At 39.5% G+C, this 27,664-nt stretch overlaps 1 long non-coding RNA gene across 2 annotated transcripts in view; it reads left to right on the forward strand.

Annotated features, from left to right (window-relative positions):
- The window catches only part of LOC120241655, an 80,504-nt gene extending 53,682 nt beyond the window's left edge, over window positions 1–26,822 (forward strand). For both annotated transcript variants that reach the window (XR_005530915.1, XR_005530916.1), the window contains 3 exons: window positions 3,352–3,587; window positions 14,244–14,459; window positions 26,155–26,822. This is a non-coding gene — a long non-coding RNA (uncharacterized LOC120241655). The remainder of the gene's footprint in view (window positions 1–3,351; window positions 3,588–14,243; window positions 14,460–26,154) is intronic.
- Window positions 26,823–27,664: the final 842 nt, after the last annotated feature.

The raw sequence follows: 27,664 nt of genomic DNA on the forward strand, positions 1-27,664 counted from the left end.
GCAGGTAGTTGCTCCTTTTTTAGTTGAAAATTTATAGCCTATTTAGCACCTACCCTGTCACTTTAGCCTGGAACCATCGTAGGTGGTCTGTACGATGCAGTTGGAATTCAGAAATTCTGAAACTGCATTTAATGGTTGAGAAGAGACAGTCTTATCCTTCATCTTAATGCTTCCACACACACCCGCGCCCCCCACATCTGCCTCTGATCTGAACTGGCCTTGCTGAACGTTGTAAAACTGCTCTGCCCATTCTTCATCATGGACCATATAGGCTTCCCGGGAACTTTAGGACGAAAAACATTCCAGACATTCCTTAACACAACGTTCCTCAAAAGGTTGGTTTCTTAGGATCCTGCGGAAGCGATGCCCGCGTGGTTCACAGAGACCGCAGCCCAGGCCTCTTTCAGAGCAGATGGGACAGACAGCAGCAGCTGCCTCTGCTCTGAAAGACTTTACTCAACTGGAGTACATCAGGCTCGCCGTTAGAGGGGTAAATGAGGACACTGGGATTCTCAGTAGAGAAGAATCCATCAGCGGGGCCGGGTTTCCAGCAGCACAACGAAACTACACATAGACTGTATATCTTGGTGTGATGTGTGTTTTCTTTGGAAAGAGGAATTTAAATGAAGTTTCCTATAGCAAAGTCTTGGCCCCCCAAATCCAAGAGTCTCAAAGTTACTTTTAATGAATTCAAGAACCAGTAATCCTACACTGGAACTCCTCTTAGCTGCCTTTCTTACACAAATAATTACAGGACACACCATTTCCTTCTTTTTCCCTATTAATATTTCCAACTCTGCCTTTCTCCCCACCCTCCCACCTTCTCTCCTCCTTATGCTTCTCATACACTTCCTTTGAAGTTGTCTCATTCTCTTTTTAGACCAGGAAAAATTGATATCAAATGTTCCAGGGTTGAAGGTTTTTAAGAATGAAAAGCCAAAAGCCAAAAGATGTCTTTCACCTATGGCTGGGTCCCTTCACATTCTTTCTGCCTGATTGACTATTCACGGCAACCTCAGGGATTTAATTTGCCTACAATTCTCCTCACCCAAATCAGCCCCTCTTCTTGGTTTCCACATTCCTTGATAAATACAGCTGAACCCAGCATCTTTCTCAGAAACACAAAACCCTAATGCAACATCTTACACACAATTCTTCATGAAATATGAGTTCTTGCTCACACACCTGGACCTGAGTGATCTGACCAGCGGAGTTTGTCCTGAGGCTCTGTTCTTTCGCAATGACCCATGAGATGCTGAACAAATTAGAGGTGTTCTATATTCAGCATGTGATTGACTGCCGATGAAATATGACTCAGAGCCCAGAGGTGCAGCACAGAACGGGATGATTAAGAAGCTGAGGGATCATTTCACATTCCAAATGTATAGTATGATAGCTGGAGGAAATTGTATCAGCTCCAGGATAAGCATTTTTCTCTCCTCATGCCTTACCTCCATGCAGTCTAAGGCTCCCGAAAAATGTTGCTACAATGAGAGTCAGGTGGGCAGCACTGTTTTCCTGTAGCACGTAGAAGACACACATTTCCATGTCCTTTGTGGCCATATTTGTTAATCACTTTCCTGGGTCATTTAACCAGAAGGCGTCCTGACTTTTGGAATCTGTGGCAAAAGTTTCAGCTACCAGCTCTCAAACAGAGAAACCCACCTAGAGAAATCCTAGGTCATCCTCTAAAAATACCCCTTCGTGGGTTCTTGAGAGCAGGAAATAAAGCACAGATAGCAAGTTCACACTGACTTGTTGAAGTCACTATGGAGCGTTTACAAGGATCCCACAGATGACTAAAATTAGTTTATTCTGCACAGCATTATCCACTGCTGACTCAAGATGGTGACACAAGAAGTGTTAAGCTGTGAGCTCACCAGGAAGCTCATTCCCTAAAATTATTCCCTGGCTGGGAAAGACCCCTAGGTCACATCAGTGGTTGGAAGATGGGACATTAGTAGCAACTTGTTCTGCCATCACTCAGAAGCTGTGTTTTCCTGTTGTCTCCAGTTCTCTGCTTCGCGCAGATGTAGAAGCCTCCTGATCAGCCTGTTTCTCTCAGTGCTCAAGGGTATGGGGTGTGCGTGCGTGTGTGAATATCATTCTTTTAGTTGTGTAATACAATAATTAGAAAACATGGAGGCTAAGTGATCTGGGAAGGACCATCCAGCAACTCACCAACACTCAAAACTGAGTGTCCTATAATTTCGGTCCTATAATTTTCAAAGACTTTCAGACATACTGAATCTCTGCTGTTTCTCCTTTAAGGCAAAATGCAGGCCCTAAGAGTTGCCTTAATATAGATGGTCAACCGATTAGAAACATGTTCAGGTAGGTGTAGGCAGAAAATATGCAGACACATGTGCTGGTGGGGTGGCTTTTCTGTTGTGAGAAAAGGTTTTCTGTTTAAGGGCAAATTTCTTAGAATGAAGCTGCATCCACACTCTACTAAAAGTTACTGCCTTGGTTGATTCACTCAAGAAGTCAGTTCAATGAAAAAAAAAAGTCCTGCAAATCAACTCTTTGACTGAATTATTTGATCAATCTTATTTTAAAAAAATAGTAGCTCCAGCATTTCTATACCTGTCCATACCCTGTTATGTTCTCTCTTCATGGCTGGTTTTATATTCCTTTTCATACACATTTTTTATCACATTCATTTCAGGACCCAAATAGATATTCTTTAGTGTGTACCAGAGTCATTTTGGTTCTAAATCATTCTGTTTCTCTGAAGGTGCCCATTCGCTGCCACTGATAACGTTGCCCCATCTGTTTAATCCAATTTCTGGTTTATTAAATACTGGGATTATTTCTTTGGTGACAAAGCCCTCAAACTATGCATCACTGATTTTCTATTTTTGAAGCCCTGGAATTTTCCTTGTTGGGACATTGAGTGCTTCATTTCTAATTAGGCTTTCCTTCTTACTCATATTTGGCTTTGCTTTATCAATAAATTACACAACCAATAATTGGGAACAGGATTTCAGAGTGTGCTGCAAACATGAGTCCCAGTGATTTGTGGGAAAGAAGGAGCATTCAGGGAGAAATGGGCCTGGATTGCATTGTAGGCAACAAGGCTCTCATGCTTGAGAATGTGATGGGAAGTTGTTAATTTTTTAAGCAACAGCTAGACCCTTACTCAGGTTGGTAGTAGTTGTATTTTGTAGCCAGATGAAAGTTTTTAGTAGAAACTATTCCATTTTGTTGGCTATTTCCTTTAAAATAGCCTTTGTACAAGGAAACGTCTTTAGAAAAAGCCATTGGACCCATTCAGTTGTAAAACCAGGGTTAAGCATGACACTCTAGAGGTATTTTCAAAGAATCTGTTCTTTTTTTTTTTTTTTTTAGAGAGAGAAAAAGAGAGAGAGTCTCAATCAGCCTCCACATACATGCAACCCAACATGATCTTACGACCCGGAGATCATGACCTGAGCCAAAATCAAGAGTCAGACGCTTAACTGACTGAGCCACCCAGCCGCCCCCAAGATCCTGTTCTAACGCTTCCACCTCCACGAAGTTTTTCCTGATCTCCCCAGCTCAGAGCCATCTCTCTCCCAGCTCCCAGGCACTCAGAGATAATCCAGGTAAGACATTTAGCACAGAGCATGGTGTAAAGAAAGCATTCAGCAAGTTTTCATTATTACCGTCTCTACTTCTTTGTAGGATATGTCACCTTCTGCTAGAGGGTCCAAATCATCATTTTATCCTCAACGTGATTTTCACTTTCTGGATACTTGCTAAGCATGTGTTGAATGAATAACAGATTTTCAGACCTACTCAGGTATCTTTGTATGCCCAGGCCTGATATTCACTAGACACATTGCACTAAGTGTGGAGATAATGAACGTTCAATGAATGGTTATAAACAGAAACTTCCATTGTAACTTTTGAAAGGCAGCCAAGGTTCAGTCTTTGTGTTCACAGGGTTAACTTTTCTAATCTCCTTTTAGTGCCAAAGACATTAAACAACAGCAGCTTTACTTCTGGGCCCAGTCCAGAAGTCAGCTGGTTATGAGAGACATGCTGGTTATTTAAATAACTGGCTAACTGGCTTCATTGGCACTTCCTATGTATAGAGTACAATCATTATGGCTAATACTTACTGGACATTTGTTTTGTGCCAAGCTCTGTTCTGAATACCTTATATACAGTCACTTATTTCCTTCTGCAAATTGTTCTAAAGGTGAGGTCCTGGGGCACAGTGAGGTGAAATCCCTTGCCCCGGGGTCATGATCTTGTCAAATACGGAATTATAGCCAGAGAGCTGGGCCAGTTACAAAGTTATGGCTTGATGGCATATATCACCCTTTTTCATGCAAAATGCTAAAATAAAAGCAAATGCCAGAAACAGTCCAGCCAAGACACTGCTGCACAGAAATTTAATGTCTCTCTCAAATATATTTGAACTCTCAACTGTCTTCTTTCTGGTAGGTGTCCCAAGGAAAAAGGGAAGGAGGGCCACAGAAGCAGTGGCTTTTAGAGTCTCAGGCCCCATATCTTTGCAAGTGTTTGCTGTCCTCCATCCATAAGCACCGTCCTGCCTTATCTTCTCCCACATCCCCTTGTAATCTCATCTCTCCCAGCTCTTCCCTAGACTGTGAATTTTCCACTTCTCTACCCTCCTTCAACTTTCTGGTCCCTGTAAGTCATCTGAGATGCAACTTAGAAGGCACTTCTTCCTGGAAGCGCTCCCTAGCCATCCCAGGCAGGTATCAGAGCCACAACAACTCTCTGAGTACCCCCCTGTCGTGGCTTCCTGTTCTGTATTATAAAATTGTTTTAAAGTCTATTTTTGAGAGATAGGGAGACAGAGAGAGAGTGCATGCTAATGGGGGAGGGGCAGGGAGAGAAGAGCAGGCTTCAGGTTCTGAGCTATCAGCACAGAGCCTGATGTGGGGCTCACGAACCATGAGATCATGACCTAAGCCGAAGTCAGACACTTAACGGACTGAGCCACCCAGGCACCCCTTGTTGTATGTTATAATTGTTAGCTTAATGGCCTCTGCTACTAGACTGTGAGCTCCTCAAGGTTGGGGACCTGTCTTGTTCACTGGTGTCTTGAGAGCCTGGCACATACACGTTTGATGAATGAACAAATACATGAGTAAATGAAAGCGTTCCCTTGCATGTCCACTCCACTCTGAAGTGGTCCATAAAACAGCTACAGGGACCATGCATTTCCACATTCAGATGCCCATGATTAGCTGGAAGGACACAGCCAAGAATACCAAGTTAGAAATGTTATTTCCCTGGGGCTCCTGGGTGGCTTAGTCGGTTAAGCGTCTGACTTTCGCTTACGTCATGATCTCGCGGTTCGTGGGTTCGAGCCCCGCGTCGGGTTCTGTGCTTACTGCCAGCTCAGAGCCTGGAGCCTGTTTCAGTCTGTGACTCCCTCTCTCTCTGACCCTCCCCTGCTCACGCTGTCTCTCTCTCTCTCTCCTAGAAATAAATAAAACATTAAAAAAAAAAAAAGAAATGTTATTTCTCTGTCCATACATATCAGAGAAAAAATATCCCACTGCCATCCAACCTAAGGCCATAGGAGTAAGTGATCTTTCATGAGGGGGAGAAGAGATGCCTGAAAAATTTGTGGCTGGAAAAAAATGTTTCAAACAGCATTTTTATTAATCCCCACTGTGGGCTTATTGTGTAAATTATGTGCGATACAAATATGTGATAGAGAGATTCAGTGGTAATTACTTGTTCTCAAATGTTCGGTTAACCACGCCTCTTAATCCTACATACAGTAGTTTAAATTCTGCCCTTTAGGCAGGATTACCATTTGGAATTTCTTGTTTCTGTAGTTTAAATGTTTTTATCCCAATATTTGTACTTTTCCATTTAGAATAAATGCACCGAGTGTGTGGGGGGAAATATAAATAGCATGGAATTTTTATGATTCAACTCATCATCCTTATTGGTTTGCGGTTGATTTTTATGGATACTAATTTTTTTAAATTACTCATCTGTAATTAGTTACAGAGACAGAAAGAATTGCTAGACCACTCTACTTCTAATGAATCTAGTGTCCTTTCTTTGCCAATTATCAAGATCTTTAATTTTAATACAGGAAAAAAGATGTCTTTCATCCTTTGCTCTCAAAATGCAGACACTTTATGGGACAGTGTTATATAACATAATTAGGGAGAAGGGTTTTTCCCTGTTGCCATCTATAGCAGGAATGGGGGTGGGGGGAATGTTGATCTAGTTAACGGGGGAATCTGTACTCCATATCAATGGTAGTACTAATTTATTCATTCAATCGCCATTAATGTTCACTGTGTGCCTAGAATGTACTAGAAGCTGCTGTTTACTAAAATTAAAAAAACTAAGACATGGTCTCTGTCTTCAAGGAGCTTAATAAACCATTGCAATCAAACAAGACAGGTCTTATGTGGAAGTCTACACAAAGCATAGCAAGGCTTTAGGAGAAGAATGTGAGCCAGCTGGGAAGTAAAGACTGTGGATTCCCATCTGAGCTGAGACCTGCGCCTGCCAGACGTCAGAGCCAGTGCCTGAGCAATGGGGGAAGGTATTCTAGACACAGGGCTAAGACAAACGCCTCATTGGAGTCTTTGGGGCGTTATTATCAGTTATATGTGGCCTATGACCCACCTCACAACTCTGAGACATCAGCGTGAGGCAGCCCCACTTTGAGTCCAACTTTAAACATAGCCGGGATCTGTTCAGATTGTCAGAGAGAGAGAGAGAGTTCACTGTGGCCACAGTATGGTGGGGAGAGCAGCGGAAAGCCACCACAGTATTTGGGCAAACTGGGGTGAGGCCAGATCTGGAAAACCAGCAGTGGGATTCAGGGTGTGAGTGGTGATGAGGAGGCAGAGGTAGCAGGACGTGCGGATTAACCAGACGGGTCATGGACGCCTTCTGTATACATCGGACTGACTCAAATTTTCTGTTACAATCAGAGCCATCTACATCCCCCCTCCCGCAAAAAAAAAAAAAAAATTAAGTTCTGCCTTTCATTCAAATTAATTTGAAGGCAGAAAACTGAATTTAACCCCACACTACAATATTTTGATGGCATTAAACAGGTATTTTCAAAATAGATGGTCCCTTCGGGGGAAGGATCTTTGTCCATGTTAACCTATTAAGTAATTATATCTAATCCTAGAGAGAGAATTCCACGTCCACTACCACTTCCAACAAAGAAGGAAGGGAGGCTCACTTCTGGTCTCCATCAGCATTCCCTTTTTCTCTTTCAAAGCACTGCATAAGTACTGGCTTCCCATTTTACATTTTTACCAAGCCTCCACTGGAGTCAGCAAATATAGGGAAGAAGGTGATCAGCAGTCAATGTAAATCTGTGACCTCAAATCTGTTTTCCTGGTGGCCTAAGCCTTCTATTTCATTGCATATTGCCATTTTTTTTTTTTTTTTTTTGCATTTGTTCATGTAAATACTGGCATCCGTTTTCCTAGCTCTTCAGAATTTGGAGAAGGAACTTGTGCTCCAACCACCTTATTCTACCACTGTTCCCCACATTCTGCTGACAAGGGCCTATATGTGGCTCATCACATAGGCCATTTCCTTATTTGAATTGTTCCTTAATAGAAATTTATGAACATCTCCTCGTTCAGAATCTGTCTCAAAATTAAATTTCTCTCTGAAATGTAATCACTATTCTAATTACTTCTTTGTTTCCTGACAACATTTATGGACTGTATTAAATTTGCATACATGTTTCTGCTTAAGTCTTCTTAAACATTTCCATTCATATTTTGGGCATCTTCTTTTTTTTTCTTTATTAAGTTTTATTTATTTTGAGAGTGAGAGAGAGAGCACACTAGTGGGAGAGGGGCAGAGAGAGAAGGAAAGAATCCCAAGCAGACTCCACACTGTCTGGACAGAGCCCAGTGTGGGGCCTGAACTCATGAACTGAAAGATTATGACCTGAGGTGAGGTGGGATGCTTAACCTACTGAACCACCCTGGGCATTTTCAAACAATATCATCCTTAGCTTATTATGAGTGTTCAATAGGTGTTAACTGATGGACAGAAAGTAGAAATACATTGTCATCTGTCTGCCCTAATTCTATGTTTACCTGTAAAACCTTCCATTTTTTTCTTGAACCCAAAATACATGTACCATCAGGAAAGCATCCCCATTTCTGACTTCTCCATGAAGTTCTTTAAAAAGTTTTTTTAAACATTTTACATACACAGAGAAGTACAGAATATAAACAAACCAGAACTTTAAAAGACACATATCTTGGAGTGCCTGGCTGGCTCAGTCAGTGGAGTATGCAACTCTTGATCTTGAGGTCATGAGTTCAAGCCCCATGTTGGGCATAGAGATTACTTTAAAAAAAAAAAAAAAAAAAAAGAAGGCATATATCCTGTCATATACATCTCAGATATTTATTTTTAAGAGATAAAGTATTACAGATAAAGTGAGTATCCCTTTATAACCCTCTTTTGGTATCCATCCATCTTTCCCTTTGCAGGTACAAATAACAAGTATTTATCTTTTTTTTACTTTTTTCCTTTTAAAAAAATGGTTATACTTTACACACTTTTCTATAGCTGACTTTTCTCAAACATATCTTTCGAACATCTTTCTATGTCAGTAATATGGCTCCATTTCTTTTTTACTGGCTACATAGCAGCGGTGTAACTATAGCTAACATTTGCTGAGTGATTACTTTGTGTCAAGAGTCTGTCACATCTGTAGTTTACAAGAACCACCTGTGGAAGCAGCTCCATTTTGGAGATGAGGAAGCTGAGGCTTAGAGAGGGACGACAGGCAAAACAGTGGCCCCTAAAGATGTCTTCTATCTAAATCCCCAGAAACTGTAACGTATTACCTTACATGGCAAAATGGACTTTGCAGATGGGATTAAGGTTAAGACCTTGAGATGGGGAGATTGGTCTGAGGACTGTCTGGGCGGGCCCAGTTAATCTCTTGGCTCCCTAAAAGTGGAACCTTTCTTGGTTGAGTCAGAGTGAGATATGATGACAGTAGAAGCAGGGTCATAGAGATGACAGCAGCAGAGATTCCATGGTCTGTTGCTGTTTTTGAGATGTAGAGGTCTATGTGCAAGGACCAGCAAGACTGTAGGAGCTAAGGGCTGGCCTCCACTAACCGCAAGCAAGGAAACAGAGACCTCAGTCCTACAGCATGGGACTGAATTCTGCTAATACCTGAATGAGCAAGGAAAGGGATTCTCTCTGAGACTCTGTAAGAAGGACCCCAGCACTGTCAACACTCAGCTTTTAGCCCAGTGAGACCCATATAGGAATTCTAACCTGTCAAACTGTAAGATAATAAGTTTGTGTTGTTTTACACCTCTAAAACTGTGGTAACTTGTTATAGCAGCAATAGAAAATAAATATAAATGGCCACAACTAATAAGTTGTAGTGAAATGGGAACTCAGGTGATCTGACTCCAGGGTGTGTGTGTATATAGCTAAATCAGTATTTATTTATTTAACCAGCTCACATTAATGGGCATTTAGATTGCTTTCAATTTACAGTATTTCAGACAGCGAGATAGTAGATTTCCTCATATCTACGTAAGCTCTACTCCCAACGTGGGGCTTGAACTCATGACCCCAAGGTCAAGAGTTGCGTGCTCTACTGACTGAGCCAACCAGGCACCCAAAAGATTTTTTTTTTAAGTAAGCTCTAGGCTCAGTGTTGGGCTTGAACTCATATCCCTGAGATCAAGAGTCACATGCTCTGTTGAGCCAGCCAGGCACCCCAGTTTGCTCATATCTATATTTTCAAACACTTCAGTTAGAATTTCTATAGGAAATTTTCCTACAAGTGAAATTATTGGGTCAAAAGATAATCATATTAAATATTGTTATAAACCCTGACAAATTGCAGAATGTTCCCAGTTCAGCTCTTGGACAAGAACTGAAATCAGCAAGAAAAGAATGAACAAAAAATAGGAACGGATCTGGCTTATTGGTAACTATTTCAGCCAACCAAAGAACTGATGAAGTGACCACGTAACTGAAAGTGCCTTTCTCCTTCATTTTAAGCAGACAGCCTATAGACATCAATTCCAGAAGAGTCCCTCTGGCTCTTTCTTTTTCATGGGTACTGTGGATAAATTCATTTTGTGCTTTTATTCCTGGGTCTTGCTTTGGCCTTTGAGGCCAGTAAAGACTGACAAAAATAGACTTTGTAGTAAGTATCTTTTTTGCTAGTGATCTATTTTAAAATGCTCTATTAGCACTGGGTGTTCTATGGAAACCAACTTGACAATAAACTATTTAAGAAAGAAAAAAAGAAAATGCTCTATTACTTCAGTTGAGGCTAGAGTTTCCCTTGTGCACAATTAGATACTTGAAAACAGTAATAGCATTTCATTAATTTTGAATGATAAGCTTCCCAGCAGAGTCCTGGAACCCAGCTTTTGGATAAAATTACTGATTAAAGAAAATTAACATAGCAACTTGTTCAAGTGTGTGGGCTCTGTGATTAGCTGATATGTTATGGGAGCCACTGCAGCAGGGCCCCATCAGGATTTAATGGTCAGTCCCTGTGTGACTCTTCATGAGAACAAATCTCTTCACATTGTTTACATTAAAGGATCCTGGACTCTGAAAAACGAGAACTCTTTCTTGCTGGAGATAACTTTTACTTTCTTGGGCATCTCAATTCCATTCTTTTATCTGGAAAGTGGTCTCTGTCACTCTTGGCTGTACCAGTGCTTTTGTGGAGATTATAGGTGGGATCACACCCTTTCTTTTCCTTCCCATTCCCCCCCCCCTTTTCTTTTATCCCAGCACTTCCTTTTCTCTTAGAGATTTTGGTTTTCTCCTTACGCTGTGATTTTTTATCTTCAAAGTTGTAAAACAGTTTGGCTGCTAGATCCTGGGGCATTGTAATAAACATCTTCTTGGCTGTGAAATGGAAAGATGTCTAACTAATGATGTTCATTTATTTACTCATTTAGTTTTGATTCAGTTTTGCCTAGGAAACCAGAAAGGAAAACCCGAATTCTGATAAATGTTAGGGTATTATAATGAATAACACCTCTTATTTGTTCATCACTTTCCATACCATGGGCCTAACACTACTGATTTTTTTTTTTTTTTTGGTAAATATGTTAAAGTCCTCAGGACCATTCTGTGAGGTAGGTGCTATTATTACCCCCATTCCATTGTTAAGGAAATTAAGGCTTTAAGCAGTTAGACAACCTGCTGAAGGCTATCTAGTAGTGGATGATAAAGCTGAGATTCAAACACAGGTTTGTTTGACCAGTCTGGATTCTTAACCACTATACCAGAATGTTCTTTGGCATTTCAAGTCATTTGTAACCAATACTTCCAAGAATGTTTTAAAACAGAAAAAAACTAAACCATAGCTAAAGAGCTACTTACTTTGTGGTAAAGTAGAAAGAACACTGGGATGGGAGTCAAAAGACTGTGTCCTTAGTAGCTGCTCAAGTCCTCGGGGGCAAGTCATCAAGTCTTTCCCTAGCTCCTCCTTTGACCTTTGTTTTTCCCATCTATAAAAGTGCCAATCTTCTAGCATCTTAAAAAAAATTGACTTCCTCTTTAATTTTCCCTATTCTAAGATAGATGAAACCTACCTCTCCCATATCATTTGTGACAGTTAAGGCTGGTATCGGATGAGTCATTTGGAACCGGGCTACTTGTCCTGAAAAAGAAGGAAAAAGCAATGATTAAATGCCCTCCCCTCCACCTCAGCAGAGAGCAAAGCTAAGCATCATGACTCAAGTTCAAAGCCTAGAAAATCTTGGTGGAAACAGGGTGGATATATTCTGTCTCCAATTTTCTCTGTATATTCATCATTGACCAGAGAAATGTGGATGAATGTGTGGCTCATCATGTAATCATCATCTCAAACTTGCTCAAGCTGTTGTGGAGTAATAATGCTACCAAGCTGTCTTTGTCTAGTCAGAAATGAGAGATAGCCATAGAGAAGACTTGCTAACTTTCTCAAACATGTATCATTATCACATAGCTTTTTTTCTACCCTGTGTATTAAGGGCTGAGTTGTGTCCTCTTAAAATTCATATTTTGATGTCCTAATCCCCAGTACCCCAAAATGTGATTGCCTTGGGAAATAGGGCCTTTAAAGAGAAAATTAGGTAAAATGAGGTCCTATGGGCTCTACTGCAGTGTAACCAGTGTCCTTATAAGAAGAGATTAGGACAGTTCATAGCAGCACTCTCAACAATAGCTAAAACATGGAAAGAGCCTAAGTGTCTATCCACGGACGAATGGATCAAGAAGATGTGGTTTATCTATACCATGGAATACTACGTGGCAATGAGAAAGAATGAAATCTGGCCATGTGTAGCAACATGGATGGAACTTGAGGGTGTTATGCTGAGCGAAATAAGTCAGGCAGAGAAGGACAAATATCATATGTTTGCACGATAGGAGGATTAGGAGGAACTTAACTGAGGAACAAGGGGGAGAAGAAGGGAGGAAATGGTGGGGGAAAGGGAGAGAGGCAAACCATGAGAGACTCTTGAATGCTGACAAAAACTGAGGACTGATGGATGTGGGGGGATGGGGGATGGACATGGAGGAGGGCACTTGTGGGGATGAGCACTGAGTGTTATGTGGAAACTAATTTGACAATAAACTATTTGTAAAAAAAAAAAAAAAAAAAGAAGAGATTAGGACACACAGATAGAGACAAAGGAATGAAAGACCAGGTGAGGGCACAGGGAGAAAGTGGCCATCAGCAAGCCAAGGAGAAAGGACTCAGAAGAAAACAAACCTGTTAACACCTTGCTTTTGGACTACTAACCTCCAGACTGTGACACGATAACATTCTGTTGTGGAAGCCACCCAGTCTGGGGTATTTTGTTATGTTAGCCCTGGCAAACTTATACAGCATGTTTTAAATCCAGGGCTGTTTTTAGTGTTTCTCCTTTACTTCTCAGAATATCTTGACCTTAATGTTTTTCTTTCTTTCCTCCTTTGCTTGAGCTCAGTTTTCTTACCCTAATTAAGCCATACTTGGGTATCAGGCTTCATCCATGAACTGGGGTACAGAGATTTGGCAGATGTTAAAAATGTGTGAAGAATACTCAATGTTAGATTACTCTTGGCTGGTACTTTGAATATAGCTTACATTTCTACTCCTATGTAAAATCCTTGATGCTGACTCACCCGTGTGTGTCACTTCTTAAATAGATTATTTAATTTTACAACTAATATAATGAAACAATGAGCTATATATAGTTGAGTTCTCATCCCTCACCCATACACCAGGAATTTTTCTATTTCTTCTTACTTCCTTATTTTTTTAGTTTTTTAATGTTTTATTATTTATGAGAGAGAGAGAGACCACAGGGGAGCAGGGGAGGGTCAGAGAGAGAGGGAGACACAGAATCTGAAACAGACTCCAGGCTCTGAACTGGCTATCAGCACAGAGCCCAACACAGAGCTCAAACCCATGAACCGTGAGATCATGACCTGAGCCAAAGTCAGACGCTTAACCGAATGAGCCACCCAGGCGCCCCTATTTCTTCTTACTTCCTATCTCAGTAATATGGCAGCAACAGTGCCATCCATCCAGACTCAGATTCTCAATCGAAGAATTTAGGGAGTCTTTCTTGTCCTTTCTATTCCTTACCTCACATGTACAACTCCTTACCCACTTCTGTACATCCATCCATAGGAAAATACTTGTAATATTAAACTATAATATTAAATTTGAATGAAACATATCAATATGGATTCATGAATTTAAAATATATATGTGCATACTCACAACTGTCTATCCATCCTAGCTTTGTCTACTAGAAGCGTATAGAATCAATGATATCCCTTCAGCAATAAACACATCTAGATCCATATTTTCGTTTCTAGTCATCATTTGACCTACTGAAGAAAACTATGACCTTTGGAGAAATAGCTCATTCTAGTTGTTGAGCTGGGAAACTACAAGGTGAGCTTAGGATGTCTTGTGATGATAAAAACCAAGGAAGTGCTCAAGGATTTATGGGGTCACGTTAAAGGGATGTGAGAGCTAGTTTTAAAGGGCTTCCACTATACAGATTTGGACAATTTGAAGATAACTGTAACTGACTACAAAACATTGAAAATATAAAAGTCATGAATCTATAGTGATATCCAAAAAATAATAGAAGGAAAAAAAAAACATTTACATCATTAGAGGTAACAAATCCTTACTCTGAAATTGTTACCGTTCAAAGTAACAAATCCTTTTACTATACTGATAGTAAAAGGAAAAGAACTAAACATTTACTTTGTCTTTTTAGGTGGAATTGTGTATATCATCCTAGTTGATGAGGGAAAACTCATCTTTAGAAAAGAATACCAACGAAGGAGGGATTGTATTTGAAAGTCACTATTTTGCAACCCCCAATGAAATAATTGATTCAAGCAAGGATCATCAATGGTGAAAGAGTATTTCAGAACATATTCACACAGTGACAAAGTGTCATCACACAGGTGACTTGCAAGGAAGCAATCTGGTAAGTTACTAGGTTGACTACACCAATAATATGGGATAACCTTCAATCATATTCCTTCTGACATGATGCAGATGAAATTCACAAAGTCATTTATGAACTATTCTTGCCAAAAGTGTTAAACTCAATCTAATTAAGCCTTTAGACCTAACTTCAAATATATAGGAAATATAGGAAATCAAAGAACAACCAAATTACTCAGTAACTACAGAGGAATTCCTAAAGTGAGAGATTCTACATGACAACTTTTTTTAAAAAAAATAATTTATTGTCAACTTGGCTAACATACAGCATGTAAAGTGTGCTCTTGGTTTTTGGGGTAGATTCTCATGGTTCATCATTTACACACAACACCACAAGTGCCCTCCTCTATGCCCATCACCCATTTTCCCCTCTCTCCTATCCTACCCCATCAACCCTCAGTTTGTTCTCTGTATTTAAGAGTCTCTTATTGTTTCCCTCCCTCCCTCTCTGTAACTTTTTTTTCACCTTCCCTTTCCCGATGGTCTTCTATTAGGTTTCTCAAGGTCCACATATGAGTGAAAACATATGATATCTGTCTTTCTCTGACTGCCTTAATTCACTCAGCATAATACCTTCCAGTTGCATCCACGTTGCTGCAAATGGCCAGGTTTTATTCTTTCTCATTGCCAAGTCATATTCTGTTGTATAGATAAACCACATCTTCTTGGTCCAGTCATCTGTTGATGTACATTTAGGCTTTTTCCATAATTTGGCTATTGTTGAAAGTGCTGCTAGGAGACGCCTGGGTGGCTCAGTCAGTTAAGCGTCCGACTTCAGCTCAGGTCATGATCTCACGGTTCGTGGGTTCGAGCTCCATGTCGGGCTCTGTGCTGACAGCTGGCTCAGAGCCTGGAGCCTGTTTCAGATTCTGTATCTCCCTCTCTGTTGCTGCAAATGGCCAGGTTTTATTCTTTCTCATTGCCAAGTCATATTCTGTTGTATAGATAAACCACATCTTCTTGGTCCATTCATCTGTTGATGTACATTTAGGCTTTTTCCATAATTTGGCTATTGTTGAAAGTGCTGCTAGGAGACGCCTGGGTGGCTCAGTCAGTTAAGCGTCTGACTTCAGCTCAGGTCATGATCTCACGGTTCGTGGGTTCGAGCCCCATGTCGGGCTCTGTGCTGACAGCTGGCTCAGAGCCTGGAGCCTGTTTCAGATTCTGTATCTCCCTCTCTCTCTGACCCTCCCCTGCTCATGCTGTCCCTCTCTCTCTCTCAGAAATAAATAAAAACATTAAAAAAAAAAAAAAAAGAAAGTGATGCTATGAACAGTAGGGTACATGTGCCTCTATACATCAGCACTCCTGTATCCCTTAGGTAAATTCCTAGTAGCACTGTTGCTGGGTTGTAAGGTAGTTCTATTTTTATTTTTTAATTAATTTTTTTAATGTTTTATTTATTTTTGAGAGAGAGAGAGAGACAGCATGAGCAGGGGAGGGTCAGAGAGAGAGGGAGACACAGAATCCAAACACAGGCTCCACGCTCTGAGCTAGCTGTCAGCACAGAGCCCAACGGACTTGAACCCATGAACCGTCAGATTGTGACCTGAGCTGAAGCCAAATGCTTAACCGACTGAGCCACCCAGGTGTCCCTATTTTTAATTTTTAGAGAAACCTCCACACTGTGAAGCAGTGCACCAGTTTGCATTCCCACCAACAGTGCAAAGGGTTCCCATTTTTCCACATCCTCTCCAGCATCTGTGATTTCCTGATTTGTTCATTTTAGCCACTCTGACCTGCGTGAGGTGGTATCTCAGTGTGGCTTTGATTTATATTTCCCTGATGATGAGTGAAGCTGAGCATCATTTCATGTGTCTGTTAGCCATCTGGATGTCTTCTTTGGAGAAGTGTCTGTTCATGTCTTCTGGCCATTTCTTCAATGGACTATTTGTTTTTCAGATGTTGAGTTTGGGAAGTTCTTTATAGATTTTGGATACTATATTGGATACCTTTATCCAATATGTCATTTGCAAATATCTTTTCCCATTCTGTCAGTTGCCTTTTAGTTTTTTTGATTGTTTCCTTTGCAGTGCAGAAGCTTTTTATCTTGATGAGGTCCCAATAGTTCATTTTTGCTTTTAATTCCCTTGCCTTTGGAGATGTGTCAAGCAAGAAATTGCTGCGGCTGAGGTCAAAGAGGCTGCCTGCTTTTTCCTCCAGGGTTTTGATGGTTTCCTGTCTCACATTCAGGTCTATCATCCATTTTGAGTTTATTTTTGTGTAGGGTATAAGAAAGTCATCTAGTTTCATTCTTCTGCATGTTGCTGTCCAGTTCTCCCAGCACCGTTTGTTAAAGAGGCTTTTTTCCATCAGATACTCTTTCCTGCTTTGTCAAAGATTCGTTGGCCATACATTTGTGGGTCCAATTCTTGGTTCTCTATTCTGTTCCATTAGCCTATGTGTCTGTTTTTGTTTAACTGACTGAGCCACCCAGGTGCCCCAATGTGTCTGTTTTTGTGCCAATACCATACTGTCTTGATGATTACAGCTTTGTAGTAGAGGCTAAAGTATGGGACTATGATGCTTCCCAATTTGGTTTTCTTTTTCAATATTACTTTGGCTATTCAGGGTCGTTTGTGACTCCATACAAATTTTAGGATTGTTTGTTCTAGCTTTGAGAAGAATGCTAGTGCAATTTTTATTAAGATTGTATTGAATGTGTAGATTGCACTGGGTAGTATTGACATTTTAACAATATTTATTCTTCCAATTCATGGAATGTTTTTCCATTTCTTTGTGTCTTCTTCAATTCCTTTCATAAATATTCTATAGTTTTCAGCATACAGATCTTTTATATCTTTGGTTAGATTTATTCCTAGATATTTTATGGTTCTTGTTGCAATTGTAAATGGGATAATTTCTTGATTTCTCTTTCTGTTGCTTCATTATTGGTGTATAGAAAAGCAAGTGATTTCTGTACATTGATTTTGAACCCTGTGACTTTGCTGGATTCATGTATCAGCTCTCGCAGCCTTTTGGTGGGGTCTTTCGGGTTTTCCATGTAGAGTATCATGTGGTCTGCAGAAAGTGAAAGTTTGACTTCTTCTCTGCCAATTTTGATGCCGTTTATTTCATTTTGTTGTCTGATTGCTGATTCTGTGACTTCCAGCACTATGTTAAATAACAGTGGTGAGAGGGGACATCCCTGTCGTGTTCCTGATCTTAGGCAGAAAGCTCTGTTTCTCCCCATTGAAGATGATATTAGCTGTGGGCTTTTCATATATGGGTTTTATGATGTTTAGGTATGTTCTTCTATCCCGACTTTCTTGAGGGTTTTTATTAAGAAAGGATTCTGTATTTTGTCAAATGCTTTTTCCGCATCTATTGACAGGATCAGATGGTTCTTTTCCTTTCTTTTACTAATGTGATGTATTTGTGAATATTGAACCAGCTCTGCAGCCCAGGAATGAATCCCATTTGATCCTGGTGAATAATTCTTTTCATATTTGATTTGCTATTTTCTTGTTGAGAATTTTTGCATCCATGTTCTTCAAGAATATTGGCCTGTAGTTCTCCTTTTTAGTGGGGTCTCTGTCTGGTTTGGGAATCAAGGTAATGCTGGATTCATAGAATGAGTCCAGAAGTTTTCCTCACATTTCTATTTTTTGGAACAGTTTGAGAAGGATAGGTATTAACTCTGCTTTATATGTCTGGTAGAATTCCCCTGGGGAGCCATCTGGTCCAGGATTCTTTTTAGGAGATTTTTGATAACTGATTCAATTTTTTCACTAGTTATAGGTCTGTTCAGATTTTCTATTTCTTCTCATTTGGATTTTAGTAGCATGTGTGTGTCTAGGAATTTATTCATTTCTTCCAGGCTGTCCAGTTTTGTTGGCATATAATTTTTCATAGTATTCTCTAATAATTGTTTCTGTGGTATTGGTTGTGATCTCTCCTCTTTCACTTGTGATTTTATCTATTTGGGTTCCTTCTCTTTTCTTTTTGAGAAGTCTGGCTAGGGGTTTATCAATTTTGTTTATTTTTTCAAAAAACCAGCTCTTAGATTCATTGATTTGTTTTGTTTTGTTTGGATTCTTTATTGTTTATCTCTGCTCTGATCTTTATTATTTCTCTTCTTCTGCTGGCATTGGGGTTTCTTAGTTGTTCTGCTTCTAGTTTCTTTAGGTGTGCTGTCATATTTTGCATTTGGGATGTTTCTTGTTTCTTGAGATAGGCCTGGATTGCAGTGCATTTTCCTCTTAGGACTGCCTTCGTGCATCCCAAGGGGTTTGGACTGTTGTGTTTTCATTTTCATTTGTTTCCATATATTTTTAAATTTCTTCTTTAATTGCCTGGTTGACCCATTCATTCTTTAGTAGGATGTTCCTTAACCTCCATGCATTTGGAGGCTTTCCATACTTTTTCCTGTGGTTGATTTCAAGATTCATAGCATTGTGGTCTGAAAATGTGCATGGTGTGATCTCATTTCTTTTGTATTTATTGAGGGCTGTTTTGTGACCCAGCGTGTGGTCTATCTTGGAGAATGTTCTGTGTGTACTCGAGAAGAAGGTGTATTCTGCTGCTTTAGGATGAAAAGTTCTGAATATATCTGTCGAGTCCATCTGGTCCAATGTATCATTCAGGACCATTGTTTCTTTATTGATTTTCTGTCTAGACAATCTGTCCATTGCTGTAAGTGGAGTATTAAAGTCTTCTGCAATTACCATATTCTTACCAATAAGATTGCTTACGTTTGTGATTAATTGTTTTATATGTTTGGGTGCCCTTGAATTGGGTGCATAAACATTTGTAATTGTTAGCTCTTCTTGATGGATAGACCCCATAATTATTACATAATGCCCTTCTTAATCTCCTGTTACAGCCTTTAGTTTAAAATCTAGTTTGTCTGATATAAGTATGGATACACCACCTTTCTTTTGATGTCCAGTAGCATGATAGAAAGTTTTCCATCTACTCACTTTCAATCTGAAGGTGTCCTCAGGTTTAAAATAGGTCTCTCTTTTTTATCCATTCTGATGCCCTATGTAAGACAACTTTTTCGGATTCTTCCAAAAGTCATTATCATCAGGGGAGAAAGAGTAAGAACTATTCTAGATTAAAAGAAAATAAGAAGACATAACAACCAAATACAATACATGAACCTTGATTTACTCCTGGCTTGATAAAAACAGCTAAACATTTTGGAGATGATTGGAGAAAATTTCCATATGAGCTATATATTACATGACATGATATGTGATATTAAGAAACTAGTATTAATTTTATTAGATGTGATCATGAGATTGTGGCAACATGTAAGAAAATTCTCATTTTTAAACAATACGTATTTGAGTGACTAGGTGTGAAGTGTCATGATATCTACAACTTTCTTTCAAAATACACACACATATGTGTGTGTGTGTGCGTGTGTAAATAAAGCAAATATGGCAAAATGATAACAGTTGTTGAGTTGATATTGAATCTGGGTAGAGGTTGGTATTCATCGTACTATTCTTTCAGCTTTTCTAGATGTTTAAACATTTTTGTAAAAACATTTGGGAACATGTTTATGCCTCTGCTCCCTTGCCTCAATCTTCATCACCATTCTTCCTACTACAAGTCTTCATCATCTCTTTCCAGAACTATTGTGGTGGCCTCCTAAATATGCCATAATTCCGTCTAAATGCTCCAAGTTATCTGCCAAAGACAATTCTCCTAAAAATCAGCTCTCACTATTTTCCTACCTTGCTTCACTTGCTTCACCCTCCCCCATTACCCACATGGAAAAGTCTGAAACCACTTGGCAAGCAAGGCTCCAGACTTCTCCTACCACATTCTCTTTCAAGGCATTCTCCTGCAACCCCATAGCCTGTGCTCTGCCAGGGGTCACAACCACACATGCCCATGGGGAGGGCTGGAAATAAAACAGTAGTGGGTGTGGGGTCTGGGATGGGCTAGGGAGAAGGATCTCACTCTAAAGGGGGTAGATATTACTCAAGATCAGTTGAATGTGGGCCCAGTATTGCTAAATCTTTGCATTTCCAGTAAGTCAGAAATAAAGGTTTGTACACGAATTCATTTTAAACATGGACAAGTAATGTTTTAAAAAACATTCTGCAGACTGAAAAAATAAATATTGTGGGCTGCAGGGTGTGACTCGTGCATGACTGAATGCTCACTTTTTTTTGTATTGACCTGTGTGTTATTCTTTCCTCTCCTTTGTCCAGACTACTTTTTCTATCCTTTGTCATCAAAATCCTGTGTGTCTTCCAAAACCCAGCAAGCAAGGCCATTCACCTTCCCTCACTCTGCCAGGCAAGAGCCGCTGCTCCTTCTTTAGAGTGACTGACGTTTTGTACAAACCTCCATTCTAGGACTTGTAATGGAATTACATATTTGGTTGTCTGTCTTCTCCTACTGGGGTCTGAACCCTCATGATTAAAAGCCACATTTTACATATTGTCTCCCTAGTGCTGCTCATGGAATCCAATATATTTCAGCAACTGATGAGCAACTGTTGATTGAGTTGCCTGTTAAAAGTAACACTGTAGAAGAATTTAGGACATGGTTTCTACAGCATCCAGTTGGAAATGTACTTAAGAATGTCCATGAATCAAAAGGAAAATTATTATTATATTGCAAGTCAGGCTGCCTTCTGAGATCATTTGTCTATTGCAGGAAATCAGATGAACATTTAGTTTTTTAAAAAAAATTCTGAGAACAGGATTCTTTCTGACTTTTTAACCCAAGAGAATGATAATAAGGTTTTGTTTCAAGGATTGCCTTTCTAGGGCAACCTTGGCTAAGATCAGGACAAAGATGTAGGCAGCTTTGGTAACCTACAAATGATCCAAACCTGCTCGGATTCTTGTAAGAACTGAGTGGTGAAGTGTGTGCCAAATCAAGTCACCTCCTCTTCTCGGGACCTCAATATTTATCAGTGCCCTACATACCCTCTCCTTCTCATCTCTTTCAGGGTGTCCTTTCCTGCAATGCTTGCTTGCTTGCTTGCTTTTATTCAGCATTCCTTTCAAACTCCAGCTGAAAACTTAATTCTTCCAAGGAGTCTCTGATAAATGCCCCAGCCTTAATTGTTCCTTTGTATTATATTCTCCATTTATTCTTTATGTTGAATATGGCCTATTCCATTGTAGTATATATAATTAAAATAATTATAATATTAAGAATAAGATAGAGTCATTTGAAGGCCATTATTAAAAATAATAGCTTCCTAGACTTCTCCCTGGAGATTCTGATTTGGGGAACCTGGCATGGAGTGGGGGATAGGAACGAGTAATTTGTATTTTTAACAATGGCTACACCTAATTCTTAACCTCAGGTAACATTGGGAAACATTAGCCTCATCTTTGTAAGGTTGGATTTGGAGTCAGACTGTTTAGGATTTCAGGCTGAGCTCTTAGTCTTGTAGCTCTGTGCAGCGTTAGGCAAGTTACCATGTCCAACAGCCATGCATTTTTAATCCAGAAAATGGGAATGATAATCATTATTATAGTCCTGTTCTGGGGGAATCAAATGATTCATGCAGAACATTAGCACAGTGCCTGGAACTTTCTAGGAGCTCAGTAAATATTTGGCAATTATGGTTATATTTGCTTGTAATTTGCTTGGTTATGTAAATAGGATTCAAGGTTTGGATGATGGTTTCTTTGGCTCTTCTGTAGTGCTGTGGTGATTTAGGGTAGGGTGACCTAGATGTTTTTACCCTAGCCAAAGACTATCGTCAAGAGTCTGCTAACCTCTGCCCATTTTTATTGCCCCAACAAGGTATCACCCTTTGTTCTCTAATTTTACCTGTCATCTCCATTAAATTATAGAAAGGTCTTTGAGGCCATTGACCTTGTCATCTATTTTTATCACATAGTAGATCCAGTATCCTGCATGATGGGCTATCAATTATCTAATTGAGCTATCTAATTCAAAAGGAATTATCTAATAAAACACACATAAAAACACATTAAAAAAAGTATCTAATAGAACACACACTTATCTCATGGAATTATAGAACCATCTCTTCTTACATTACAACAGCTCCTGTGTGTTTTGGGGTCTTACACTCTTGCTCCTTTCCAATCAGTCCCTACACAAAGCCAAAGTGATCACAGAATGTTATTCCCTTTTGAAATTTCCCAGTACTTCTCACTGTATTTATTTTTTTATTTAAAAAAAATTCTTTTTTTCATGTTTTTATTTATTTTTGAGAGAGAGAGAGACAGTGTGAGCAGGGGAGGGTCAGAGAGAGAGGGAGATACAGAATCCAGAGACAGGCTCCAGGCTCTGAGCTGTCAGCACAGAGCCTGACACGGGGCTTGAACCCACAAACCGTGAGATCATGACCTGAGCCAAAGCTGGGCGCTCAACTGACTGAGCCACCCAGGTGCCCCCTTCGCACTGTATTTAGAATAAAATCCAAACTCCTTACTGTAGCTTTGAAAACACTACCTGACCTGGGCTGGGTTTTCTATCTGGCCTCATTTCTGATCACTCACTGCCTGGGTTATTACATCCCTATAAATTTGCTGTCCCCCTGCTTGGATTGTCTTTTTCCCTAGAACTTCATGTCAGTCAGCTGAGATGTCACTTTCTCGGACACCTTTCTTCACCTTCCCATCCAATATTTTTCCTCTCATTAGTTTCTATCCTATTATTCTGCTTTATTTTCTTCAGATCACTGACCACTATCTGATATAGTACTTACTAATAACTGCTATTATTTGTTTATTGTAGCCTCTGTGAGATCAGGCATCTTGTCTATCATATATTTAGCACTGGGGATAGAACCTGGTACATTTCACGTTCTCTATATTTGTCAAATCAATTTGTGAAACCTACAGATAGACTAAAGAACATCTATAGAGTTCAGTAGATCTCAACTTTTTAAAGCAGAGGACTCTTACCAAAGCATAATATTTGGTTTTAAATTATTAATCTGTGTATTTATTTAGTTCTTTCCTGACGAGCAATAGGATTCTCTACACATAGCAAGTTCTTAGCAAATACTTAGCAGTTTAATGCATCTTTGTTCAACAAGAGCTACCACCAGGGGGAAATCAATCCTCTGGCCAGTAGCTGTGGATGGTGAGAAAATCTGGCTGGAGGAGAAACAGACCCAACCTCAGGGGACAAAGGTAGGCAGGAGGCCCTGCGTGTTCTGGTAGCCCATTTCCTCCATGGCTTCCCCTCAACTCTGCAGAGAGAAGCAGTAGGAAGCAAGAGAGGTAGGGCCATCGTTTGGGACACCCAGAGGAGAAACAACAAGGGCTCTTTAATGCCAGCCTGGACTGCAGAGAGAAGCTGCCTGGCCTGGAGCAGCCCTGGGCCAGTGGCGGCAGCACTGAAGGAAAGATTGCAGCGGTGGTGGTAGCAATGGTGGTACCAAAAGGACAATATCTCAGAGAGGCACTGACCCGTGAAGCTGCTCCCGCCAGGATTAAGCCATAAAGGATTGAGAAGGAGGCAATGAATGCAAGTGGCAATGAGGAGGGCATTTGACCCCTCACCCATCTTTCCAGGTGACAGGAAGAGGTTAGGGTACTTGGCATTCTAATCGTTGAGCATGTGTGATCTCTGACAAAACTATTGGTTTTTCTGTTTGAGTTTTAGTTATCTTTCAGTATCATCTTCAGGGATTAAACATATCCAGAGATGACAGAAATGTTGGAGTTAACAAGCAAGGACTTTAAAATAGTTCTTATAAATATGTTTAAGGATTTAAAAGAAAATAAAGACTCAGTTGAATAGAGGAGCAGTCTCACTAGAGAAATGAAAACAATAAAAGATAACTAGAAATTCTAGAACTGAAAACTCTCTGAAATGAAAAAAAATATCCCTAGATGGGCTTAATAGTAAATTGCATTATACAGAAGGAAAAAAAAATGTGAACTTAAAAATGGCAATATAAACTATACAAACTGAAGCACATATAGAGAAAAAAGGCTAGAAATAAATGAACAGAGTCTCATGGACTTGTAGGGTAGTAGAAGATGGCCTGACATCTATGAAACTGGAGTCCCAGGAAGGAGAGGGGAGGGTTACTGGGATAAAATATATATATATATATATTTTTTTTTTTCAGTGAAAAGAGCTGGGAAAAAATCCAAATTTGATGAAAAATATTAACCTATGAGTTTTATAAACTCAATGAACTGTTAGGAGGATAGAAATAAAGAGAACCACTTCTAAGCACAACATAGTCAAATATCTAAAAGCAAGGACCAAAGAGAAACAATAACAGCCGAAGGGGGGAAAACTCATTCTGCACAAGATCTAGGGGAACAATAATCTGACTTTTCCACAAGCCAGAAGACAATGCAATAACATCTTTAAAGTGTTGAAAGGAAAAAAAAACCTGTTAACATGGAATTAGAAACATATTCCCTTCAAAAATGAAGGGAATAAAAAGATAGAGAGCAAGAGCAAGAAAGAAAACAGGAAGTAAAGGGAAAGAAAGAGGGAAGAAGAAAGAAAGAATGAAAAAGGAAAACATTGACAAATAAAAGCTGAGGGAATTTGTCAACTGTAGACATGTACTTTAAGAAATGTTAGTGTCTTCAGGGTGAAGGAGGCAATACCAGATGGAAACTCAGATCAACATGAAAAATGAAGAATGTTGAAAATGGTAAATATGTGAATCAATAGAAATTTCTTTTTTCCTTGTTATTGAATTAATGTCACTATTAATTATAGTGCTAAGTTCTTAGTGGACACTATAGTTGTCCGGGAATCGAAATCTGGGGCCTGGTTCATTTCTATGACCTTAAATAAATTGCTTAATAACTTACCTTGCTTGGATCATGGACCAAGTAGAATTCTAATACTCGATATTTTTCTCTTTTTGATATGCATTCCATAAATATTCCTATTATCACTGCCAAACACCTCCAAAGGGCTGTCTATCCATTACTTCTCAAATTTAGTGTGCATATGAATCACCTGGGAATCTTATGAAATTCAACTGCAATTAATAAACTCATTGCAGTATTGGTAAAAGGACAGAAAAATAGGTCAATGCTATGGAATAGAAATATATCTTTTTTCCCCTTTTACTTCTAACCTGTTATTCTTTATACTTATGCCTTATATTTAAAGCTTTTATCTTATAAACTGTACATCTCTATGTAAACGGAGTTTTTTACCTACATCTGTCTTATAAACTCATTTTTGTCTTTTTACATGGTTCTATAATCTCTGTCTTTTAACTAGAGTCGTTTGTCTAATTACATTTAATATCATTGTTGATGTTGAGCTTACATCTACCATCTTGCTATTTGTTTCCTTCCATCTATTTGTTTTGTCCCTCTGTTTTTATATTCCTTTGTTTCTCCTTTCCTTCCTCCTTTTGGATTTCCTGAGAATTTTTAAGTATTCTACTCTGTCTCCTCTATTGGCTTACAAGCTGTACGTCTTTGTTTTCTTTTTTGGTGGCCGATATAGGAATTGTCACATGTATCTTAACAGAGTCTACCATGATTTCACATGATATCACTACACACGTAGTATAACAAACTCACAAAAGTAGACATCTTGCTACCCAGCTTGTCCTTTGCACTATTGGTGTCATATGTCCTACTCCTTCATAAGTGAAAGCCCCACAGTTGTTACTGTTTTTGCTTTACGTAGTCAACCATCTTTTAAAGCAATTAAACGAAGTCAGTATTAGAGCAGTCCTGGGAAACTTTCTAAGCTTCTCTGCTTGCTGTGTTTTCCAAATGCAGGTTTTCCAAATGCAGCAAGCGCGTCAAGTCCTCTACCTGCTGGGTTCAGGTGAAGCAACCCTCAGTAAAGTCACCTCTGCTGTCCCAGGGTCTATTTCTCAGAATCTCTTCAAAATTCACACTAGGAAAAGAGGAGAGCAGGATGCTTAAAGAAGAGGATGAATACTGACCAGGAGATGGGGAGGATAAAACCCCATTAAGTCTGTATTTTAAAATCTCATTAATCTTCACTTTTTATGAAGTATAATTTGAAGAGATATAGTTCTTTTCAGAAAGCAAGTTGTGAGGCACTTGGAGGTTAGTTCACCCAAGGGGATGCTGAAAATCATACTTGAATTGTCAGTCATTCCAGAAAGCAAAATTCAAGTACTAAAGAGTGAGTCTGTAATAGAAGTCCCCGGGCAAAGAAAGATCGTTGCTTCCTCCCAAGGTCATCTGGTATGGGAGTAAGGGGGTTCGAAGAAAATGTGTCATTGATGGTTTAATAATATTTGACCTGAGAGATTTTTCTAATTTTAATTTTTTTTACATAGAAAACCCAGACTGTCTTAAACCTGCTAAGTGATATATGTGGGTTAAAACTGCATGGAACAACATTCCATACACTTTCTAATCACCTCAATGTTTGCAAGTACTGTGTATCTCCATTAAAATATATGTTTACGTTATACTTTAGATCTCCTTTGGTTACTCTCATGTTTTGTAAGAACAGAAAGCTTATCTAAGTCTTCTCTGTAATGGGAATAGAAACCGTGCTAATATCTGAATCATGCTGGGCATAAAAAAGAAAATTAGGGCCCTCTCCACACTCAGTACCCCTTCCTGGCATAGAATGACAGAATATTAATATAAAAAGGACTGCTTTTTTTTTTTTTTTTTTAAATATTCAGAGTGTTGCTAAGTGCCATGGTCCTTCATCTTTGGAAATCCTGTGGCTTTCAGGGTCACTGGCTATGTGTTATATTCCAGCAGAGAGCACAATTCATCAGCTGTGGATATTCTTTGTATTCTCAGTGTTGTTCATGGCTGTTTACTTAATGGGCTGTCTGACACCTTTCATTTTAAAAAAGCCCTCATGTTTGTGATTACCGTGTGTCAAGGTATCGGGTCTCTGGCTAGCCTTGCACAGTCCACTGGCCTGTGCTCATGGGAAAGTGGACATAGTTGTAAGTGTCATGATGCTTTTCTGTTAGGTTAAATAAAATGTAGAAACTGGTGGTATTCACAAAACTTCTGGTAAAAGAATTATCTTGGCATCAGGGAGCGCCCGGGTGGCTCAGTCAGTTAAGCAACCAACTCTTGGTTTCGGCTGAGGTCATGATCTCATGGTTTGTGGGATCAAGCCCCGTGTCGGGCTGACAGCATGGGACTGCCTTGGGATTCTCTCTCTCTTTCTCTCTTTGCTTCTCCATGCTCTCAAAATAAATAAAGATTAATTTTTTTTTGTTTTGAATTAATGAAAAAGGAAATATGTGCTATGAATAATGTCTGTAAGTAGCCTTGGTTTTTC

Source organism: Hyaena hyaena, unplaced genomic scaffold (genome assembly GCF_003009895.1).
Source record: "Hyaena hyaena isolate Hyena2069 unplaced genomic scaffold, ASM300989v1 scaffold_286, whole genome shotgun sequence".
NCBI classification, from domain to species: domain Eukaryota; kingdom Metazoa; phylum Chordata; class Mammalia; order Carnivora; family Hyaenidae; genus Hyaena; species Hyaena hyaena.